General features: G+C 41.6%; 1 protein-coding gene across 3 annotated transcripts in view; it reads left to right on the top strand.

Moving 5' to 3' along the window:
• The window catches only part of OPCML (opioid binding protein/cell adhesion molecule-like), a 1,158,639-nt gene that overhangs the window by 918,319 nt on the left and 218,229 nt on the right, over nt 1–22,091 (top strand). The gene's annotated exons all lie outside the window — the stretch shown is intronic.

Below are 22,091 nucleotides of genomic sequence, written 5' to 3'. Positions count from 1 at the left end.
ATTCACTAAAATTCTCCTCTATAGGGATTGAAATTGAAGAGCAATAGAAGTGAAGCAAAATAATCACAGGAAAACAGTCAATAATCTTTTTTAGTAATTATAAACAATGGTTATCATCCATTGAGTACCGTTAACCCTTGAACCATATGAGTCTGAACCATGCAGGTCCACTTATATGTGAATTTTCTTCCATCCCTGCCACTCCTGAGACCGCAAGACCTACCCCTCCTCTTCCTCCTCCTCCTCAGCCTACTCAACGTTGAGACAATGAGGATGAAGACTTTTATGATGATCCACTTCCACTTAATGAACAGTAAATGTATTTTCTCTTCCTTATGATTTACTTAGTCTAATTTTCTTTTTCCAGCTTACTTTATTATATGAATGCAGTATATAATATATTTATACGAAATATGCATTAATCAACTGTTTCCTATTATCAGTAAGGCTTCTGGTGAACAGTAGGCCCTTAGTAGTTAAATTTGGAGGGAGTCAAAAGTTTTATGCAGATTTTCAACTGTGTGGTGGTCATCACCCCAGCCCCTATATTGTTCAAGGGTTAACTAAGTGGGTTGGCAGTCATAAACATTATCTGATTCTATTTTCCAATTAACCCCAGAGGGCAGGATTCATGTTCCTATTTATTTGAATGAGAAAACTAAGGCTCAGAGAAGCTAAGGGCCCCACTGATAAGTACAAGGTTTTATCTTAAACTCACTTCTGTTGACAATGGAATTCTCCACTCAGCTTCTAGTTTAACTTCCTTTCAATTCCATAGCTTTTAAATAAGTAGGTCAGACGACCTCGCCGGGTCATTTACAATACACATGCTTTCTTTGACAGGTTGCCTCTGCTTGAGGCGTTGTAGTCTAATCTCTGTGGAGTCAGGATCTGTCCTTCTGAATCTTTTTTCTCTCCTTCTGTTTTGTGTATCTTATCTTAGTAATTATGATGTTTTTTCTTGGAGTTAATATCAGCTCTATATCATTGACCTCTAAATGTAAATTTCCAGTTTTTAGTTCTTTGCTAATTCCGTTCCCTAATGTATGATTATCTTCTTAGTTCCTCAACTTGGGTATCCCTCAGAAATCTTAACTGTTCCACCCACAACTTATCTTCTTTTCTCCAAAACCTGTTCCTCTTCTTGTAATTCACATTTCTATTCATGGAAACACCATTGTGTGTAAAACCTTGGCTTCAGCCTTGACTCTTTGTCTCTTTTGCTTCCCTATCAAAGCAGATGTCATGTCCAATAACGTCATTCTCTCCCCTTCTGTTCCCACACCCACTGCCTTCAAAGTGTGGAATCTTACTCTCTACTGACTTTTGCCTGTCACATCCTAATTGATACCTAATCCTCGTCTCTCCCTCCCTATTATTCATTTTAACAGTGTTGTCTGAGTATTTCTGATGCACACGCTGATCATGTCACTTACCCCACTTGTATTTTAATGGCTCCCCATTGACAATGAAGTCAAGTCAAAACCTCTTAGATCGTCTTTCCAAGTGCTGAGCAATCCAGGGCCAAACCTACTTTTCCACTCTTATTTCTTCTCTTCTTTATTTCTTTTTTTTACTTTTTTGTAGGAGGAATGTTTCTTTCTTTTTTAATTTTTTTGTTCCCATAGGCTTTGGGGGAACAGGTGGTATTTGGTTACAGGCGTAAGTTGTTTAGTGGTGATTTGTGAGATTTTGGCACACCCATCCCCTGAGCAGTATAGACTGAGCCCAATTTGTATTCTTTTATCCCTCACCTCCCTTCCACCCTTTCCACTCTTATTTATTATTTCTCCACGTTTACATCCTACACACAACCTAGTCAAGTTTGTCCTTGTGTAATCCCCATTACCCAGGGTCCTGCATTCTTCTTCGTTTCTCATAGAATTCATCTGCCTTTAATGTTCTTCTCCCTGGATATCCAAATCCTACAGAAAGCTGTACTGTCCAATAGACCTTTCTGTGATGATGCAAATGCTCTGTATTTACACTCTTCAACATGGTAGCCATTAGTCACAAGTGTCTGTTGATAACTTGAGTTTTGACCAGTATGACTGAAAAGCCAAGTTATTAATCCATACAAATAGTAGCAAAATGTCATGAATATGCTTTTAAGATTTTATGAAAGATTGAGGGAAAATGTCAATTGTTCTTAGGAATGAATAAGCATCTCAAAGGGCGGCTTAGTGGGTGTTGGCAGCCACACCATGAAAAGCCACGTCCAACATGGATTTATTCCCTTCAAGTCCCTTCCCTTGGGACGGATTGCTGTACACTGTAGCATTGAAAACATGCCTGTTGAATAAGGAAGTTCTCAGTGAAACCTTAAAAAGAATTCCTGAACTTAGGGCTTCTGGGGAAAATTTCTAACACAGTCAGTTTGCTTTAGTGGTATTGAGAATCACCCCTAAACAAGGTGCCCTGATGGTTGCCCTGGCAGACAGAGCTGGAAGTGCAGGGACCCAGCCTGCTGCAATCAATTTAATGGGATGGATTATGTGCTCTGATTGGCCAGTAAGCAGACATTAATGACCAGTTAGCAACTGTGTTCAGGTCAATTAATTTATATTTGTATTTTGCAAGCTAAAAGTTGCTCTGTTGGATTATTGATTCTTTGTCCCTGTATTCAATTTGTTTTTAATTGCACCATTGCTGGGCCAAGCCCTCCCTCCTGGCAAGCTGGCAATAAATCTGCCACCATCTCAACAATCAACAATAAATGTGTCTCTTCATGTCGTTATTAATATGTCTCTTGGATTGGTTCATTACCATGGTTAACAGTTTATAAGGGTCCATGGCACACTGCCAGGAGGATTCCTTTTCCCAGGAGCTAGTTTGTCCTCATAGGACTGATGTTTTCAGGCCTGTGTGTGTCTGGGAAAGGGATCTTGGATTTGATTTAATTTAATATAGCTGGAATACAAGCTACCAAATCCTCTTTTTATCATAGATAGCTTTAGAAGATGACATTGTTGTAATAGATATTTGTACCCTCTCTTTCAATTCTTTCTTCTCATCTTTTTTTTTTTCCTTTTTAATTTTTTCTTAATTTCTGTTCAGATAGATTATTTCCCCTCAGACACAACATAACAGCTCCCTGGGTAATCTAAAATTCACAGATAAGTGAGCCATGTGTCCCCTGGGAGTCGGAGTTTTATTACTGGGTTTTTGGTAGTTAAAAGCAGAGAAGGAGTTCCCTCTGACTGACGGATGAAGGGTGATTAACAGAGCTGTAGAAATACTGCTCCCAGAATGCCACCTAAATTGTGGTGATGCCTACCACCACACCCAGCTCTTTTTGTATTTTTAGTAGAGACAGGGTAGAAAAAAAAAAGCCCTATCTTTTAATAGAAATAATAATTAATTATAGCATTGTTATTGGTTATTTTAGTTATTATGATTTTTCAGGGGAAAGCACAGATTTTAAATGAATTTATGGGTTGGCAGAAGAGATTCCTCCGTGTCCCAGAAATGCCAAGCAATAAATTTAAATAGAACTTAGAGTGTTTTGTAAAATTCCCGCAGTGATCTAGGATCAGACGACCACGAGGAGCGTTTGTCATTTCCAAGGTACAGGTTGCTCGAGGACGAAAAGTTTCGTCTCTTTCAGACACAAAGTTTGCAGTCAAGTTTTTGATTCAGGATATAGATTTTGCATGTAATTTACAATTAGCAAAACACACACACTTCTAGGCACATGGCTTTCTAACACGGACCAAACTGAGCTTGTTGAGTGAGAGAGGCATAGGAGAGTTTGACACTGGATGTTCCCCTTAATAAGAGTCTGAGGAGCCCAGGTAAGTGGAGGGCTGGAGGGTTGGGGCTCCTGCCTGGGAGATCTGGGAGAGTAAAAGGTGACAAGGGAAAAAGATGGAAGAGGAACTTGAAGGTGCCTGCAAAGAGCCACAGAGGTACAAATGGAGGATGTGAATGAAAGCAAAGGAAGCGGAGGAAGGTAGAGAGTCAAGAGAAAGAATGAAGAGACAGAGGAGCCTCGCCAGTGGCTTGGTGTTCTGAGGTCGCCTCCCTGGTTGGAGGTAGGAAAACCAAAGAGCAGAGCCAGCCTCACTGAGGCTCTAAATGCAGCCTTCGGGGTGCAAGCCCAATCTGCGCTTTGTTCCAGGGCACCCTGCGGTTCTCTGGGCAAACGGCACACTCCCCAGAGAGGGTCTCTGCTCTCCTACCACTCTGCCTGAGCTCCTTCAGCGAGAGGCAACCGCAGGAGCCAGCTTTTCTTCTTTTGAGATGGAGTCTAACGCTGTCACCCAGGCTGGAGTGCAGTGGCATGGTCTCTGCTCACTGCAACCTCTGCCTCCTGCGTTCCAGTGATTCTCATGCCTCAGCCTCCTGAAAAGCTAGGATTACAGGCTCATGCCACCACACCTGGCCAAGTTTTGTATTTTCAGTAGAGACAGGGTAGGAATGAGCCTTTTAAAATAGTCCCACGTGGGGCACAGCAGGAGCGGGCCAGGTGTCTGCCTCTCACTCTCTCCCACCCTCCTTCCTTTCCACACCACTACTGAGAACTAATCACATTGAGGGTTGGGCTTGCGTTTTCCAAGTGCTCTAATTTTGAGGTATATTCAACAGAAAAGGCAATACTAATGGTAGCTAAAGCCTTAATTCATACATATGGAAAAGAGTCTCACTGAGCTGCTTCTAGGAGGAAGGTATGTAAAATTTAACTCCTGGTTTGACCACTTGCTCTGTGACCTGAAATGAGTTACTCAACCTTGCTACGTTTCAGAATCTTCATCTGTCAACTGTGGGAAAGAAAGCCTGCCCCACCTTCTTCATGAGGTTGTGCATTAAGGTGCAACCCTCTAAGTTTATTAAAATTATTTGTTTTCTGCTGCTAGGTTAATTCCTGAAAATGCCTCTGAGATTGCATGACAAATATTATGCCAGGGTGGTTCAGCAATTTTTAGAACTGTCCCTTCACTTATCTTAATGTGATTTTATCACATAAAAGCATTGGCGTCATATGTTTTGATAAATTATGTTAGATTTTGTGGATAACATTGGAATAACTGCGCCTCCTTTGGAACACATGTGAACGTGTGTGTGTGTGTGTGTTTCTGTGTGATACCTCTGTCCTCAATATCTTATAACATTCTTGCTATTTTAAAATATTCTTCTCGTAACTAGTTTTGATATTGTCATAATTTTATAATCTCATGTTCAAGATGTACTTCTGAAAAACAAACACACACACAATTGTACTCATTGAGAGAGAATGAAGAATGAAGCAGATAACTTTGAAACAAAAGAGAAATAATATCAGCAAGACATCATCAAAGCTTTCATCAAAGGTTTTGCTTTCCTTAAGAGCCTTCCATCCCAGCATCGATATTCCTTATGCTAGGAAATAGAAAATGTGGAGACCTTCCCAAGACTGCGTCTTTCAGGGGCCATGACTGCATACCCAGTGGAATTTCTTCATTGGCAATGAATTTCCCTTGTCTGTAATCCCATCCACAATAAGATAAAATAATATACAATTAAATATAAGCTTATTCTCTAGTTTCAAAAGAAAAAAAGTCTGTAGCTGTGGTGCAGACATCTCCATCACCTCCTTTCAAACACCCTGCCGATGTGAGCGCTGAAAGACGGCCCCTGGGCACTGGCCACGGCTAATCCAAAGTACCAACAACTAATCACAGAATCGGAGAAGGCAAAATAGCTACTTGGGGAGTAAAGCTTCCCAGTCCTTGGTTCTGCAACAGCAGGGTGGAAAGTGAGGGGACAGGAAAATCAAAGTTCCTTTAAAAAAATGTATCACACATAGAGGCAAAATGTCCCCACAGCGGGAAAGCAAGTGCAAAACACACCAAATCAATCACCTTCAAAATAAGGCTTAAAATCTTCTACTGCATAAGATGTAGGTGGGAAGGGAAGAATGGGCCCAGCAGTTTGAAAATGTTTTATTAAACCGCATGCTGACTGCCACAGTGCATACAGGAAAATGCAATTAAGGCCAGGCCATTAAAAAGACGCCCAAGGATAGCTCTGAGAGAGACCAGGGGCAATCAGCAGGCGTCCAGGCAATGTTCAAAGGAAACTCACTTTGAAAAAGTGCCAGGCAGGTGCTGGGAGCATCTCAAACAGGACAGGCCTGACCTGGGATCTCTTGCACCTGCCTTAAGAGGTGAAAGTGGCAGCTCTGGGCAAGGAGAGCAGGTGGAGGTGTGCATGGAAGGGCCTCTCAGTGCCTTTCCTCAAGCTGAACTGGAATGAATTCTAACCAGCATTGAGGTCCTTAAGGAACATACGTGTTCGGGAGGTGGTGGCATGTCAAATACAAAGCCACTTTACCATCATGATGGGCCCCCAGTTTCCTGAGTAAGGTGAGCCTTGGTGCCTCTGAGATAGAGTCCTCACACAGCTTCTCCACCAGATCCTGTCCAGGTGATGCCTGCTGCCTAGACTTGCAGGTGTAGGCCCCTGGTGTGTGTACATGCCACCTGCTCAGCGGGAGAGACCGGAGGATAATGGAACAATCCTTTAATTGAGAGCTTGCTTCTGATGAGAAGGTCCACAACACATGATCCTTATGCCAGGCAGAAGTTGTCTTATTCAGGGCCTTCCCAGGAGGTGCAGTGTGCCCTGATGGTCATGTCATGGCACGGCCGGGGCGATCCCCACCCTCTCCCTGCCCTTCAGTGCACCCTGCAGTGCCCTACTTCTGCCTGCTCAGTTCAGGGCTCTCTCTGCTAAATACCTGAAGGTCATTTGAGCTCAGGCCTTCCCAATTCCCAAGCCCCTGGGTATGGCTCTATCACCCCGTGCTGGAACTACTGCGTTACACGTTACACCGTCTTCACCACCAAAATGTGTGCACTCTGAGGATGGGAACAGTCTTCCCCTCTATATGAACAGAAATGTTTATCCCTGAGGCAGAGAATGCACATAGATTAGATGCTCAAAAATGCTTATTGAATGTGTCTGGCATGTAATGAGTAATCAATAAGTATTTCATGATAAAAGAAATGACAATATTTGGTTGGAGAGAACTAAAACAAATTGATTTAGGCATATGTGTGGGTGAACAAATGAACTACAACTCCCATATTTTATAGGCGTGGGTAACTGCAGGGTGTGGCTGATGTTAATGACCAATCCTTTCTCCCTCCGCTCTAAGTAACTTCTTGATTTAGGAGACGTGAAGACGCTCCTCTTGGGCTTATCCCGGGGTTCTTAATTCTTGCTTCCATCCTACCAAGCCGCAGGCTGCTGTTTGCAGTCCCCCCCACACTGCACATTGCCTTTCGCTAGAGACGATGTGCTAATTGTTGTGGGTTTCCCGTGTGTTTTCGATGCCTAGGCTCCAGGATACGCATCCTACCTCGCTCTTTCTCCTCCCATTTCTTGCTGTGGAAGTCTGTGGAATGCTGGCAGGGCAACTCTGCCAGTGTGAGCAGGTTCTCCTGAGGTTGCTAGGTGAAATGTCAGCAACAAAGTACCTATTGTGGCTCTACCACAAGCGGTTTTAGAGACTTCTCTAACTTTAGGAAGGGGGAAACAATTTCTGGGCCTCATACAATTTAGAAGATGCTCACCTTTGCCTCAGAAACTATTGCCTTGCAGTGATTTTCTGTCTCTAGTGAGTAAATGCTCCCCAGGCCCAGGTACTGTGGATGACAGCCGTCCCAGTGCTACCTTAGCAGAGCTTTGCTTTCTAGCTGTGACTTGCTTATTTGTAGGAAGGTTATGCTTACGTCTTCTTTCCCCACTGTATTACTTTCTTAAGTTATCTGCTGTCCCCTCTCTTCTTCTACCAGCTCCTTAATCCTTCTCCTTCTAAGCAGGCAATGCTCAACTTTTGCAGCAGGAAAGGTCTCTTTGGAAGGCCTGAGGGCCAACCCAACTTGCCAGTACATTTGCATATATTTACATTTAGTTGGCCTGCAAACATGAGGATTATGCAAAGTGCCAGTCTTAGCAGTGAAAGGATTCTGTTCGGATTCAGAAACTTTAGGTTCCATAGAACACAAGGAGGTGGGAGGGGCTGTAATGATTGCTGTTCCAGGGAGAAGCAGAAGTGTGATTTATGGGAATGAGTGATGGACCCAGGGGTCCGGGCCAGCTTAAATCTACAGCCATCCAGCAGGGCTCCTGCCTTGTCCTGCTCACATCTCCCCAAGTGTCACCTTGCACATAGTTAGGCGAAGAGTTGAGATGCTGCCTCTCACATTTTGAGAGCATGCCTCTGGCAAGCTGCTGGAACTTTCTCCTGGGTAAGCCTGTTTTCTAGGGGCCTCAGCTTCTCTCATTTGGTAAATTCTGCACAGCTCTCTGCTGAAAGGAGCTTTCAGACCACGAGCCTGCTCCTTCTTTGTGTGTTAAAAGTTGTACTGGGTCCCGACCAGTTTTGTTTTTTCTAATCAAGGTAGGGTCCATAGGTAATGACATGTTGCCAACATCTTTTGACTGCAAGGGTCTAGAGCTCTCTTTGTAGAAAATAATCATCACTTGGCTGTAAGAAAGCAGTGTGGTGAGTCCAGAGATCTAGAAAACTACTCTAGTATCTCTAGTCACCCAACGAATTCTTCCTACCCCCTGCACAGAGCGGGTAGGAAGCTCACTGAGACACAGAGCGGGTAGGAAGTTCACTGAGACACGGAGCGGGTAGGAAGTTCACTGAGACACAGAGCGGGTAGGAAGTTCACTGAGACACGGAGCGGGTAGGAGGTTCACTGAGACACGGAGCGGGTAGGAGGTTCACTGAGACACAGAGCGGGTAGGAAGTTCACTGAGACACGGAGCGGGTAGGAAGTTCACTGAGACACGGAGCGGGTAGGAAGTTCACTGAGACACAGAGTGGGTAGGAAGTTCACAGTTCACTGAGACTGTGCCAATGCAGTAGATAAACAGTTTAATTGACGTGAGGCTGGCCACAGCAGAGAACTGGAGTTATTACTCAAATCAATCTTCCTAAAGGCCTGGAGGTTAGGGGTTTTTAAGGATGGTTTGGTGGGCAGGGGACTAGGAAATGGGAGTGTTGGTTGGGAATGAAATCATAGAGGATGTGGAAAATGGTCTGCCTATGGGTAGGGTTGCAGGGCCTGTTGCATCACAAGCAGCAGATCTGGATGGAGTCAGCAATTTAAAAGTCTGAAAAGACATCTCAAAAGGCCAATCAGAGGTTCCACAATAGTGGTGTTATGTATAAGAGTAATTGGGGAAGTTACATATCTTGTGACCTCCAAAACAAGTGTTGATTATCTTTTAACCACGCCCGTATCTTAGCAGAATTCAAGCCCCTGTCGTAACCTTAACTTTGTGGACCTTCATTAGTTTTACAAATGTGGTTTAGTTTTGGGAAAGGCTATTGTCATCCTTGCTTTAAGGTTAAACTATAAACTAAATTCTTCTCAAAGTTAATTTGGTTCACCCCAGTAATGATAAAGGACATCTTGGATGTTAAAAGCAAGATGGAGTCAGCTACTTCAGATTTCTCTTACTGTCATAATTTTGCAAAGGCAGTTTCTTATCTATTACCTGTGCTAACTTAGGGATATGTATTAACCTTCTAGGATCTGTCTCTTAATGCATAAAATAAAAGAGTAGAAGATGGTCTCTGAAATCCATTTCTGCTCTGATGTTCTAGACGTTTGCTCCTGGGAGTATACATTTTTAACACCTCTCAAAATTTTTTCACAGATGATTTTATATCGTAGTCTATCAGTTGTTTCATTTGCACATTCACCAAATATTCATTAATATCTCCCATGTGAAAGAATATTCAATGAGAATTTATTGAGCACCATCTCTGAATTAGGCACTTTGCTACACACAGAGGACAAATTAATGTAAATCATAACTATCTGTCTTTCATAGGATTATTTCTGCAACTCTCAGACTATATTTTAAGCACTTGGAGGACACATTGGTTGTGTCAACCTGAGCACCTAAAATGTGCAATGTGGATGTTTGCTCAATGGAATCAAATTGAATCCCACTTTAATTCTTTTGCCCATATTTTAATATTTTTAATGATGAACAGAGACATTGACAAAGGAGACAGTAGCCATATTTACGGAGTTTTCTTTTCTTTCATTAGAAGTATATGTTGGGAAATATTGCAGCAGATCAATGGCTGAAGTAATGTAGTCCTACTCTGAATATTCTAAGATACTCTGAATCATTCTATGCCTTCTGGATACCAAACCACCACTTCTTAAGAAATCAGTAGGCCGGGCGCGGTGGCTCAAGCCTGTAATCCCAGCACTTTGGGAGGCCGAGACGGGTGGATCACGAGGTCAGGAGATCGAGACCATCCTGAGCTACATGGTGAAACCCCGTCTCTACTAAAAAAAAAATACAAAAAAATAGCCGGGCGAGATGGCGGGCGCCTGTAGTCCCAGCTACTGGGGAGGCTGAGACAGGAGAATGGCGTAAACCCGGGAGGCGGAGCTTGCAGTGAGCCGAGATCGCGCCACTGCACTCCAGCCTGGGCGACAGAGCGAGACTCCGTCTCAAAAAAAAAAAAAAAAGAAATCAGTAAAATGACTTATTGATTTCTTGAATGTCAATTATATTTATGATATGTTAGAAACTATTGGGGAGGGGGTTGAGAAAAATCCAAGGACATTTTTATTTTGGAGGAGAGACAGAACATACATTCACAAAACAACTAGAGGAAATTATTTCAAATGAGCAAGAGTTAAACTACATTATAATATGGCCAGTGAGAGTCTATTTACTCTCCACGTAGACTGAATTGACATTTTCTTTTGAATGTCTTAGGGACACTTCGAAGTCAGCATGTCCAGAAAGGAACTCAAACCTGGCCTGTGTCCAGTGTCCCTCTCCCAGTGATTGGCACCTCCATGCACTTAGGTCCACGAGCTTTAAACATCACCAGTCATAGACATTGACTTCACTTTCTGTAGCCAATGATACTGTCTCAGTCTTCTCAGGCTGCCAGAACAAAATACCGCAGGCTGAATGCCTTGAACAACAGAAATTTATTTTCTTGTAGCCCTGGGCGCTGGGAGTCTGAGATGAAGTTGGCATCAAGGTTGGTATGTGGTGAGAGCTCTCTCCTCTTGTAGACAGTGCCTCCTTGCTGCTGTGTCTTCACATGGCCTTTTCTCTGTGCTTACACACAGAAAGATCACTGACGTCATTCCTCTTCTCATAAGGACAGCAGTTCCATCAGATTGAGGCCCTAACCTTATGAACCCATTTAACCCTCATTACCAAGACAAAGGCCTTGTCTCCCAAAACCATCAAATTGGGGGTTATGGCTTCAATGTATAAATTTTGGGTGAACCTAATTCAGTCTATAACAGGTACCAAGTAAGATAACTCCTTATTGCAGCCGCAGTGTTTCAGTGACTTAACACAATGAAACTACTGCTTGTTCCTAAATTCCACTTGTCGGGGAGGTGGGAGAGGGCAAAGGGCTAGGTTACACGTAGTTACTCAGGATTAAAAGTTGATGGAAGTGCTGCCATCTTCAATGCATGATGACAGCACCAACTTTGGTCACAGATATCTAGCAGGCAGACTGGACACAAGGGTAAGGACTGAGTGTTAATAAAAAGTTTGTTTTTTAGTTTGGAGGGAGCTGTTTGTTTTTGTTTGTTGAATAGCTAGCTTGTCTGTGTCACACCAAATTTTTTTCAATGTTCTTCAAAAATACTGGCCAACATGGTGAAACCCCGTCTCTACTAAACATACAAAAATTAGCCAGATGTGGTGGTACACCTGTAATCTCAGCTACTCAGGAGGCTCTGGCACGAGACTCACTTGAACCCGGGAGGTCGAGGTTGCAGTGAGCCGAGAGGGCACCATTGCACTCCAGCCTGGGTGACAGAGCAAGACTCTGTCTCAAAAAACAAAAATACTTCTCAAATCTACCCACTTCTTTTCACCTTCACTACCCAACAATCTAGTTCAGAATACCATTGTCACCTGCCTGAATTACCACAAAAACTTACCAACTTATTTACTCACATATATCTTGTAATTGATTTTATTTTAGTAAAATATACATAATATAAAATTTACTATTTTAACCATTTTAAAGTGTACAATTTTGTGGCATTAATTACATTTAAAACATTGTGCAACCATCACCACTCTTTATCTCCAGAACTTTCCCATCATTCCAACCTCTTTTAATGCACTCATTAAACAATAACTTTCCATTAATTCCTCCCCCACTCCTTGTAACCTGCTCTTTACCAATGCCAATTACCCTTGCAGCCAGAATAATTTCCTAAAAAGTCTGATCATTTAATCATTGTACACATACAAGCACACACACACACACACACACACACACACACACCGTGTTTAGAATTTCAAATGTTTCCCTATGGTTTCGAAGGAAAGCATGGAAGCCACTGCGATGGCTGGCACCCTCTGAAGCTCTCACCCATAGCTATCACTTTAACCTGAGTTAAAGACACCCTCCCCTCTAGGTTTTGTACTCCAGCCAGCCAAAATGGTCCTTCAGAGCTTCACGTTCCTCAAGCTCTGTCACTTCCTCAGCAAAGTCATCTCGCATCTTCCCAAGTAGGCCAGGCCTGCCCACTACGGAGTCTCATAGCACTCCCTACATCTTTCAGAATATGTATTGCATTACTACATATATCTTCCTAATTCTGTAATAGAATCTCTCTGCCTATTGGACCTCAGATTTCACAAAGGCAGAGACTGCACTGTTTATGTTCACTATTTTATTTCTAGTACCAAACATAGTGCCTAGTGTATGGTAGGCACCTAATGAATAAGTTATGAATGAGCAGCTGAATGCTAGTGGCATCAGCAAGTTGAAATCAGAGTTACACAGAAAATGGCTTGGAATAAAGGAGCGTGGAAGCATTGGTAAAATTGGCCTAAAATGGCCAGGTGCGGTGGCTTATGCTTGTAATCCCAGCACTTTGGGAGGCCAAGGCAGACGGATCATGAGATCAGAGATCAAGACCATTCTTGCTAATATGGTGAAACCCCATTTCTACTGAAAATACGAAAAAAGAAAAAAAAAAGAAGAAAAAAATTAGCTGGGCATGATGTCAGGCACCTGTAGTCCCAGCTACTTGGGAGGCTGAGGCAGGAGAATGGCGTGAACCCAGCAGGTGGAGCTTGCAGTGAGCAGAGATCTCACTACTGCACTCCAGTCTGGGCAACAGGGCGAGACTGTGAAAAAAAAATTGGCCTAAAACAATGGGAAAATATTCCCTACTGAATGAAACAGCACAATTAATTAATTTGCTATTTTATTATTATTCATTTGACATTAAATCTGTTTAGCATATCACCTTAAAAAATCTCAGTGATAATGGTATGATGGTCAGAATCCTATTGAAAAATAAGAGTTTTTCTTAATTTTAGAGCATGCTTGTCTTTGAAGGAAAGGAGAAGAAAAATCAATACTGTTGAATAGTAACCACTGTGTAAGCAATTTCACATGAGATCATATTTAATATTAAAGTTCTCTTAAAAGAATATCTATTACATTTCTACTGCATCTTTGAAAGCTTTAACAAAGGGTGAACCTGAGTCACAGCTATAGACTAATGCATTGAAACTCACAGATACAGAAGACAAGACTAGAACTTGGTCATTCAAGCTCTCAGATAAGTTGTTTCTTTCTCTCTTGGCCTGGTATCCCAGTCACACACTCACATTTCAGCTCTTGAGAAATTGGATGGATTGGCAATATTGATAAAGTCTAGTTAATATGTGAAGGAATTTTTCTTCAAACTATCTTACTGCTGTGTCCCTAGAAAACAGACCTGGAGGGAGTGATGAAATGCCAATACCTTATTTTTGTGGTGAAATCACAGAGCAGAGAGATGGAAGGCTAAGGGAAATCAGGAAGGGAAGAACAGGAAGCAACTCAAGGTGGTGCTTTGCCAACACTGGCTGCATAGCAACAATGAACAGGGGAGAGAAAGGGCTGGTGACTTGGCCAGTGTTTCTGCTCAGCCATGCCGGAGGTCTACAGAGGGACCCTGGAGAGAGTGTACGCCTTGGAATCATTGGTTCTCAGAAAGAACAGATAGTGAATGCGTTGACCTGGCTCCCCCTCATCTCACATCCTGTCTTCCTTTGGTGTAAGTTTGCTTCACAGGGAGTGAACACCTTGGATGTCTGGATTGCCTTCCATGTCCCCTGCAGCAATCACTAGAGAAACCGGATCCCATGCCCTGAAGAATCACATTTCTTCTGAGGTTGGATGCAGCAGAGGAGCCAGAGATTTTGGAGGTTCAGCTGGTCAGCTTCAACAGGTGGAACTGCAAGGTCGTGCCAGCTGCAATGGCTGGGGTATCTGAGCAAACAAACAAAGGTTTGGGAGTCAAGGAAGCCAAAAGAATCTGAGGATCCATGTAGGACACGTGTGCTACACAAGGCTTTTGAAGGACTGGCGCATTTAATGTGGTTGGCTTGTAAATTCTAACCTCCTCTCATAGCTACCAGATGGCTAAAATTTTAAAAGACTGATAATACTGTCTTGCTGAGGATGCATCTTAAGTGAGACGTTCAAATAGTGCTGCAGGGAGTTGGCTCAACTGTGTTAGAAAACTGCTTGGTAATTTCTATTAAATCTGAACATGCATCACTTTATGCCCCCAAATTCAACTTCTAGGTATATTCCCAATAAAAATCAGTAGTTGTACATTCAAAGGACATGAATAAAAATGTTCAGAGCAGTTTTATTCAAAATGAATAAATGATAAAAACCAACCAGTGTTTATCATAAGAGAATGAATAAATAGATTATGGAATCTGTAAATGGAAAACTACTCAGCAATTAAAAAAATGAACTATTAAAACGCACACAGCATGGAAGGATATCATAGATATTATGTTGAGTGAAGGAAGCTACACACAAATGAGTACCTCCTAGATGAATCCATTTATATGAAGCTGAAGAGAGTCATACTAGTGGTGATCTTTGGTTAGGGATTAAATGCGAAAGGGCGTGATTAGAGCTTTTGGAACAATGGAATGTGTTATATGTTGACCTGCATAGTGTTTGTATGGGTGATTACACATATATAAGTTCTCCTTGCTGTACATATAAAATCTCTGTCCTTTTTTGCATGTAACTTATGCCTCAGTTACACACACACACTCCAAACCACTGTCTTCCTGAGGTTTCATGGAGTAAGTTTGCCATGAAAACATGGATAAGAGCACAAAAACCCATAGCTTTTGGATGTGTCCATTAAAACCCTTTTTGTAGGAGACATGGAATACATTTTCCCTCCGTGGAATTTGTAGACACTACAAGAAAAGAACTGGTTTCCGATTATTGAAATGGAGATCAGCCATCATCTCTTTCTACCTCTACAGCCCAGACAGCTACAATTAAAGTAATTGATTATAAAAGAGAGAACAAACATTTAGGCCAAGAAAAGCCATCAAATGAATTACACAGACTGCTAAAAAATATTTGCTTTCTGTTCCAAGAAGAATGATGAGAATAAAAAAAAACAAAAAAGTTGACTCACAAAGAACAGAAGGATGACAAAGCTTTAGTCCAGCAGTAAAGATCAAAATTCAAGTCCGTCAAGTGACAGAGAAAAAATCTCAGGGAGAATAACAATGAATAGAGGGGAAAGGCATCCTAAAAAGAGGAGTCAAACAACAAAGACAACTGAAGAAAGGGGGCCTCTTACAAAAGAGCAAACATGAAAAGAGGAGAGGGAAGCGTGGAAACCTGTAGAAAGGCCACTGAAGAAGCCAAGAGCACAAAAAAAGGACTTGAGATGAAAAATGAAAATGGAAAAGATTAAAAGGAAGAGGTGAAATGGCAGAGAGAGAGGGACTAACCAACTGCTCTGTGGAAAAACATGGCTGTGCTAGGAAATTGATGTGTTCACGCCAGTGGGGGCCGAGCCTGATGTGGGTCAGGAGGCTGCCTCATCTCTTCTGCTGGCTTCCGCTGGCTGGCCCTGGAAGTCCAGTCCGGCCAGGACCTCAGTGGAGGAGAACTCTCAGGACCAGGAGAAATGGCAGTGCTTCTCATATCCCCTGGTCCTCGGATGGAACCATGGGGTGCTGGCAAGAGAGTACCACATGGTGCTTTGGAGGCTCTAGTGCCCTTGTCTTGTGTTGATCCTGGTTGCAAGCATTTATCGTATCCCATTGGTGTTGGGGAAGCAGCTCCATGCAGTAGACAGGAAAAGAATTTGGAATCAGAAATCTGGGTTTGATATTTAGTTCTCTGCTTACTGTACAGCCTCAGGCAATTCATTGTATCTCTTTGACCCTCAACTTCCTTAACTCTAAACGGCAGTCATTTAAATGAGATAATGCAGAAGAAAGAATTTCATCCAACAGAAAGTACCTTATAAATTTTAGGAATTTTATTATCAGTTTGGGTTATTCGGAGGATGTTGGAAGCCTCAGGTCATTTGCTAATAAGGTCAAAGGGGAAAAACACACACATTCTGAATGGATGTCTTGGCTTCATGTTTGCTCCACAAAGGAAAATGCTGGCATCTGTTTCTGAGCGGTAAAACCCCTGAGACAGAGCACATAAACCCAAGTTTATTAAGAAGTGTGACTACCTATCAAACATGAAACAGCCTCGGCTCTGAGCTTCACTTCGCCTGGAAATTTTAAATGGCTCCTTCATCGCCCACAGTTGCACCTACCTAGTGCGTTTTGAAGAACTGAGACGTTAAAAATAACAACAACGAAACAGAGCTGATTAATGACTGCAAAAGCTGTTTTGGGGGAAAAAAGAGAAAAGTTGTTGTCCTATTATATCTCTGAAAAAAAAAAAATGAGCATTTTATTGCTTCTACAAATTGCTCCCCGGAAAGTACTTTCATTTTCTAATTGTTCATAAATTTACTGACAGGTGGTTACACAGTAGGTATAACATCGTTATTTTCATTTTATTATATACACTGTTTTAACGAGAAAATCTGGAAGGGCTGGGTGTCATATATCATCCGATATATCCTGAAAATGTGTGGGTGGGCAGGCATGGCCCAAGGCTGCTACTTCCCCTAGCATGCCTAGGTCTGATTCCCCTGGCACAGGGTCAATTTGGACAGCTGTGACTGCTTGAAATACATTAAGATGATGACAGTAGCAATACACTGCTTTTCTATGCTTACTCTTTTGCTTAAAAAATAATATTAAAGAATAGTCTCCACTTTCACTGAAAGAACTGTCACAAGCTTGCATTACCAGGAGCAAGAGAAATTTGGGAGTTTATACGTACACTAAACACTTGATGTTTGATGACCATTAGTGGTGTTGGATAGACTGCTCTTTTCAATTTAACATTTTGGTGCTCCCACTTCCGATTCTTGACTCTGTGAAGCTAAGAATTGTTTCAGTGCTGCTAAGCACATCTGCAACATCTAACGTATTGGTGAGATCATAAGAAGAACTTAATAAATATTTGCAATTTACTGTTCCAACTGTTATTCAACATTTATCTGTAGGGATTCATATATTGATTAATAAAACTATCCTCTCATGGAAATAATAACCTTATGATTTAAATAAAGGCAACTGTAGGCAAATGCGTTCAGCAGATAGGCTCAAGTGTTCATGAGAACTGAAGAGGCAGAACAAGTTTGTATAGCTGGCTTCCCACCACACCCTTACTGAAACTGCTCGTATCACTAGCATAGTATGATCACAAGGTTACCATTAACATCCAAATAGCTGGCTTTTTTTCCTTTCATATTTCTCAACAGATTTTGAAGCCGTTGGCCACTTTTTACTTGTAGAAACACTCTTTTCTTATTTCTGTGATATCACGTACCTCATACTATCTTTATGCCTCTACCAACTCCTTCCATTTTCTTTCAGGGTTGCCTTGTCCTCTATGTAATCTCGGATCACTGGGCTCCAGTGATTCCATCACAGCCCTTCTCTGCTTGCTCTAACCCCTACACCATGTTGGTCTCATTGATCCAAGTTTCCAGTCATAACTCCACTCACTCTACCCATTGCTCCATGTTGGTCTCATTGATCAGAGTTTCCAGTTATAACTCCGCAGTCTTTTCAGCAGCTAAGTCCTTATCTACCGGGAGACACAAACATCTCAGTTCCTACAGGTTACCTCATGCTTAATGTGTCCAAAACAAATCCCCATACTCACTCCTTCTGCTCTTTCTTTTCTTTTTTCTATTATCAAACATGTCACATATTAGGGTTGCTGGATTTAGCAAGCACAGCAACAGGACATCCAGTTAAATTGGAATTTCAGATCAGCAGCAAATCATTTTTTTTTTCAAATTTAACTGGGTATCCTGTATTTTTCTGGTAACTCTTCCCCCAGTCAGTTGCCAAAGCCTAAAACAAAAGACCCAACTTTGACACTTCCCTATCTCTTGTTCCCCCCAAAATAATATGTTTAAACCTACTTTTCTGTTATTTTGAGTTAATGGAATACTTTTATTTATGTTCAAAATCAACATCGTTATACAAGGGTCCTGTCGCTTCTTACTTGGATTCTCTCAAGTGCCTCCTGTCTGTTCATTGTTTTTTGCTTTTTCTCCTGCCTCACCTCCCTCCACTCTGCAGCCTACAACACCATCTTGCTAATCTTTGTGGATCAGGTTAAGTTACATGAACAGTGACCAGAAAAAGAGCACCAATGTAGGTTTCTACAAGAGGAGTGTTGTGAGGAGGTGTATATTTTAGAAGCTGTCCATGATCTGAGTGGGGCTTGTTGATTTCTGTCATCTCAGAGGTTTCTTCCTCCCTCTATCAGCACTAATATCTGCCGTGTTATACAGCCTCTAAGTCACCACCATCATCTCCAGCATCTCTGAGCTGCGGCAGTTACTTATGCCTCTGCCAGAAACAGCTCTGTTCATCCCTTCAGAATGCAGATCAGAGGGCATCTCTTCAGGAGAGAAGAGTTTCACATTTCCCAAATGTGAAACTGAAGTAAGATGCTTTCCTATGTGCTAACACATGACACACATATACCAGTGTTGTAGGAGTTTGTGTCTGCTTGTATTTCTGTCTTCAAAATCATACCATGAGCTGTTTAAAAACAGATAGGAAGTCTTTTATTTCTGCATACCCAGCACCTAGCACAGTGCCTGGCATCAGTGAGCTCTCAACAGGTATATGTGATGTGAGGAAGAACAGCCATACCTGCAAATATCTTTCACAATTCCTAATTGTAATGGGTCCCGGGAGTCCTCACTGATGCTAGCCATTTTGAAACACCTCTGATAGAGCTGTTGGAACTATAGGCTCTCTTTTCTATGCATATTGGCCACATCTCTATTGTAGCGCTTGTTATATTGTTTTATTCATATGTTTAAATACCTGTCTCCATTTACTTTTCCAAGAAACATTCATTGAACTCCTCCTACGAGATAGGCACCAGGCCATATGTAGTCCCTTTCCTCAAGGAGCTTGCACCATTTGGTATAAATAAAACAAGTAAGGACGTTAATAGATAAAGCATCTCAGGCACTATACTAGATGTATGAACAGGGTACAGTGGGGCTTAGAGGAGGAAATGGTAACTCCTCCTGGGGCATGGCTGGAACATTTTACAGAAGGACTGACACTAAACAGAGTCTGAAGGATCATCAGGAGTACCACCTGACAAGGGAGTACAGGTGTTGCAGGCATGGACCTGAGCAACTCTCAGCCTATTCCAGGCATTCCAGGTTGCTGTGGAGGCTGGGGCTGGGGCATAGGGGGAAGATAAAGCTGGACAAAAAAGAAAAAGTAAGGTACTATGAGGGATAAATGCAAAGATAGGGAATTTGGAAACCACAGAAGGATTTTAAGTTGAGAAAGAAATAAGATTAATATGATGAGATTTTGATGTTAAAAATGTATGTATGCTATGAATTCAGATAAGGTGTATAGAAGATAGGGAAAAGGCTTATAAAAATGAAAAAATGAAAAATTAGCTAATCTGTATGAATGAATTTTTCTCCAATCAGGGCCTCGTGACATGGCTCAAAGCCATCTTTGTAGAAGTGGGTTTAGGATTAGAACAAACTGCTTCATTGTTATTTGCTATAAAAAAACACATGCATTTACTAATCAAGCTGCCCTGAGTTTTGGATTATATACTCTTTCAAATTTGTTCTTTTCTGAAAATATCTCTGGTGTACAGAACAGTTTTAAAGGAAGATTCTCTGTGTGTGTGTCTATATATATATAGACACACACATACATATACATATATATCTTATATATATAACATATATAAAACTTTATATATAGCTTTAAAAAAACAGTTTTCCTAATATATTCAAATGATGAAACGCATCACACCTGCCAAGGCTAAAAAGCTATAAATAGAGAACGAAGTATAAATCTAGAAAGAAAAATAAGCAGATCCATTCTATATCTATTGCAATTAGGGGAGTATTTTGGTAGCAAACGAAAGGGAAATGATTACTGAATTGCTTACAACACTTAGGAAAAGGAGATATAAGATATATAATGGCCAGAAAAACTATGTATTTATTGAAAGAATCATTATGAAAGTGTTATGAATTATCCTATAACTCCAACATCCCAAATGAATTGATTAGATTCACTAACCTATAGGTGAAATGTCAAACATCCTCTTTAAAAAAGAAAAAAAGAATAGTTCAACCCAAATATTGCAGCCATCTTTATATCAGGAATATTGAGGGTGGGTGTTGTAGCCATAATTCCTAATATTAAGTATCAATGCTTCAGAGATACTGAGCATTTTCTATATATTGCACAATCTATCAGGATATAGAGATGCAATGACATGTAGGTATGATCTCTCCCCTTGCACAGTTTACACTATGGTGGTGGAGACAGAGAAGTAAATTATTGTGATCATATGCTGAGATACAGTTATGTTCAAACAAAACATTATGAATTTGTGGAGGAGGAAGTGAACTGTCTGGAGTGGTCATGGAGTCTTTAATGAGCTGAGTTTCAGATGTTCGACATGTAGATGATTTCCAGCTTAAGTAAGTCATGAAGCAACATTGCCTGTAGAGAGAACCCAACAGCATGCAAAATGGCAATAGTGATTAAGTTCTCTCCTAGCCTAGTAGTAAGTGAAAATAACAGACTTGCCGTCAAGGAACATCCAAGTTAAAGAGAAAGCTGATGCATGTAATATAGACAATAAGAAAGCAAATTCAATTGGAGCTCATTTCCATAACTTTGGGAAGAAGAGTTTGGTAAGGCTAGGGTAGTGTTTTGAAATGGAGGTGGAGCTTGAACTGGGCCTTGTATAATGTGTAATATATTTGGAAAGGTGATAGTAGTGAAGAAAAAGGGAGTGTAGAGAAAGCATATCTAAATCTAGGCTGAAAATTTTTGGATTTGACATGAAATAAAATAAAAAATAAGGGGATATTTACAGATTTGCAAGCAGGTAAGGAAAAGCAGTGTTTAAAGATTAGACTGCCCAAGGTAGGCAGAAGAGCTGAGAGAGGAGAGGAGACAGGAGCCAAGAAGGCGAGATGGGAGGGCATGGTGTTACCTTGGCATAAGTAATGAGGGGATGAAAGAGAGCTGGGAACAGAGCAGGAGAGAGCCCGAGCAATATGGCTCACATTACCAAGGGAAAAATGAGCGAATTGAAGATGGTTTGGATAAAGAGGTTAGAAGAAATGTATGAGTGTAATGTTTGGAAAATATGTGAAAAAAAGCATTTTTCAAATTTTACTGACAACATAAAAAAATTGAGAATTGTTTCTGTTGACATGTGTGTGATTCCCGTCTTTATTTTCTTTATTCCGATGCTTTGGCATTTGGGGTCTTGCTGACCGTGGAAGGCCTGCCCCTCCCAGGATTAGCCAATTTTCAGAAATAGGAAAGGACTCACCTGTAAGTGAACAAACCTTCTATATGCAAACAAACCAATCCAGAGGCCACACCTTCGATCATCTCCCTTTCCTCAGGCTTTCGCACTCTGGGCCACTATCCCCTGCCCTGATTACCCTAGGGCCAGGTACCAGATAATTACACCCTTATACCACCTATATCCCCATCCAAATCTCATCTTGAACTGTAGTTCCCATAATCCCCACCTGTCGTGGGAGGGACCCAGTGGGAGGTAATTGAATGATGGGAGCAGTTACCCTCATGCTGTTCTCGTGATAGTGAGTGACTTAGGGGGGACACGGTGG

This window comes from Colobus angolensis, unplaced genomic scaffold (assembly GCF_000951035.1).
Source record: "Colobus angolensis palliatus isolate OR3802 unplaced genomic scaffold, Cang.pa_1.0 Scaffold137, whole genome shotgun sequence".
In the NCBI taxonomy this organism is placed as follows: Eukaryota; Metazoa; Chordata; class Mammalia; order Primates; family Cercopithecidae; genus Colobus; species Colobus angolensis.
This window is presented reverse-complemented; position numbering and strand designations above follow the sequence as displayed.